Source organism: Triticum aestivum, chromosome 3B (assembly GCF_018294505.1).
Source record: "Triticum aestivum cultivar Chinese Spring chromosome 3B, IWGSC CS RefSeq v2.1, whole genome shotgun sequence".
Lineage (NCBI taxonomy): Eukaryota > Viridiplantae > Streptophyta > Magnoliopsida > Poales > Poaceae > Triticum > Triticum aestivum.
Genome location: NC_057801.1, coordinates 313,856,098 through 313,858,895, shown reverse-complemented (window position 1 = coordinate 313,858,895; position 2,798 = coordinate 313,856,098). Strand labels below are relative to the sequence as shown.

General features: G+C 42.7%; 1 protein-coding gene across 3 annotated transcripts in view; it reads left to right on the top strand.

Moving 5' to 3' along the window:
* The window catches only part of LOC123069793 (DEAD-box ATP-dependent RNA helicase 15), a 9,857-nt gene that overhangs the window by 4,377 nt on the left and 2,682 nt on the right, over positions 1–2,798 (top strand). The gene's annotated exons all lie outside the window — the stretch shown is intronic.

Here is a 2,798-nt window from a genome sequence, read left to right as displayed (position 1 = left end):
GGTGCACTGCACCTCATTCTCATTCCTCTTTAGTTCCTTCCTGCCTCTCCTTCATTCCTTTAGGAGTAAAACAACATAGTTGGCTGCCCAAGTACTAATTACGTAAGGTAATAAAATGTGGAAAAAGATGTAGGATAACATACAGGATTATTTATCTGAATGTTTCAAGTAGCATAACTTATTTTATCTCATAACCAAATAGGCCCATGTTTATTGTGACCATTATTTCTCTTAAATATTTCATAGTCTTGAAAGGATTTGCTTTAGAAAAATGCCGGAGATCAGGATGAACAATTTCATGTTCCAAAAAACTAACCAGTGACATACTATAACAGTAAGCTGCTGCCATGTGGAACAGAGAGAACTGCCAACACACGAACTTGTATTATGACTGAGCGACTTCTTGGTCAAGCATACTCCCATGATTCGAGCCCACACGCTGCCACTATCTACTTTCCGTCCTGAACATTGCTATGATCATCACCGTAGATGTTATCAGCAATATATGTATGTTGGACTTCCACGTACGGACCACTACTTGAGCAATTCATCACATTTCTTATTTTTTGCGTAACAATTCATGACAACTTAGATCAGAGCATGCTCAGCTGGGACGGCGCTGAGCGGAGGACGGGGTTGGTGCTCAAGGGGTCGCAGGATTTTATTCCTTCTTCCTAATTCTTTTCCTTCCTCTAAATTTGACCAATTTATTTCCTCTTTAAATTTCTTTCCTTCTAATTCTTTTCCTTCCTTCCTTTTCCTACTCGTAGGAGCGAAATTTATTTAATTCTCAACTGCTCATAACTGCAGGATTTATTTCTCCTTCAATTATTTCCTTCATGCTCACCTGCTCATAATAGTGGGATTTATTTCCTTCTTTCATTTCTTTCCTTCTTGCACATCCGAGCGGAATTTATTTCCTTCTTTTAATTATTAGATTCCTTTCTGCTCATATTGTGAGCCACTGGGGCCCACTTGTTGAGGCGGCTTATTGATTCCAATTGATAGACTTTTATAAATTGGTGTGATGGGGTGTCAAAAAGCGATGTGGGACAATTCAATACTGGAACAAATAATTTTCTGGCCCAATACCATGTGCGTGCCAGGCCCAGCATGGCGACCGTGCCGTGGGGCTATAAAAAATTGACACGGACAAACCGTTTTTCAGTCCGGGCACAATTGATACCTTGCTCAACTGGTTTATATCATAATGGTGAGGCGAGATCTTGAGTTTGAACCCCACAAACACCACATATTTTTTCTATTACCCATATGTGCAAAATATAATAGTAAAAAAATAGTAACACCTCAGACTCAGATAGTAAAAATTTAAAAACAAATCAAATAAATAATATTGGTGCACGGATAAAAAAATCTGAGAAGGTGTCCGAAACCAATAAAATCACATAGGCGGGACGAAACCAAGAATATCACCTTAGTAGGTATAGAGTATAGATATAGATATAGATTGTCGTGGATTTTTTTTGTTTGTAAGATTAGCCTTTATTATTTAGAAAACAATGGGTCTGCTGTCCTCATATATTTTAGTACTACCTCTGTAACTAAATGTAAGACGTTTTTGCAGTTCATAGAGGACTAATTGTAGACTAGTTTTTCAGTCAGCAACACAGCTTTGACTACTAGCTAGGTAACTAATTATAGACTAGCCTTTTAGTTGTTACCCCCAGCAGCAACTCGTCTCAACATTATGACTAGCATTGGTAGTATTATGATGTACAGCTGCAGTTCTTTTTTATTTTTCAGCTTTCAGTAATTGTTCCTATCTTTGGATGATTTGAGAGCCTACCCCAACTTGTTTGGGACTAAAGGCTTTGTTGTTGTTGTTTGGATGATTTGAGAATTTGGATCATGCTATTAGTTTGCTAGTCGACGATAATTGGATGGGGGTTAATAGTAAGTTAAGAGTTGTGGAGATAGACTTTTGAATCAAAAAGTTTTAGGCTTAGTAGAACTAAAACTGAGTACATGAGGTGCGGTTTTAGTACTACTAGGCACAAAGAGGAGGTGGTACTTCTATGGTCTTGATGGGCAGGTGGTACTTTAGAAGGACGCCTTTCGATATTTGGGGTCTATGCCTGCAAAAGGATGACGAAATCGATGAAGAGAGTGCCATGGGGCGCCAAGCTTCTGGTGTACTCTGTGAGAAGAGAGTGCCACAAAAGCTAAAAATCAGGTTTTATTGGGCGGCGATTCGATCTACGATGTTGTGTGGTGTAGAATGTTGTCCAACTAAAAGGCGACGTGTCCAACAGTTAGGTGTAGCAGAAATGCGCATGTAGAGATGGATATGTGCCACACAAGAATGGATCGGGTCCGGAATGATGATATATGCGATAGTGTTGGGGTAGCACCATTGTTTTTAAGGCGTCCCTAAGGCGTCGCTTAGGCGACGCCTAGGCGTCAGGGCGCCCCCAGGCTACAAGGCGTCGGCCTTGCCTTACGTGCATGCCTAAGGCGTCCGCCTTAGTCCATAGGGCGTCCAAGGCGTCCGCCTAGGCGCCATTCTCCCGCCTTAGGCAAATGAAGACGCCTTAGACAGGGCAGGGAGTTCAGGCGGGAAACAGAGCTCTGGGCGGGAAGAGAAGGGCGGGAAACAGAGTCTGGGCGCCAACAGTTACTAGCAGGGGGAGAGAGAGCCCTAACCAGTTTCAGTTTTCCCCCAACCCCACCTCTGGCGGCTGGATCTGAGCTTCTCCAGCAACTTCTCCCCCTCCTCTCCGGCTGCTTCTCCCCCTCCTCTCCAGCAGATCCGCCTCCCCCTCCTCTCCAGCAGATCC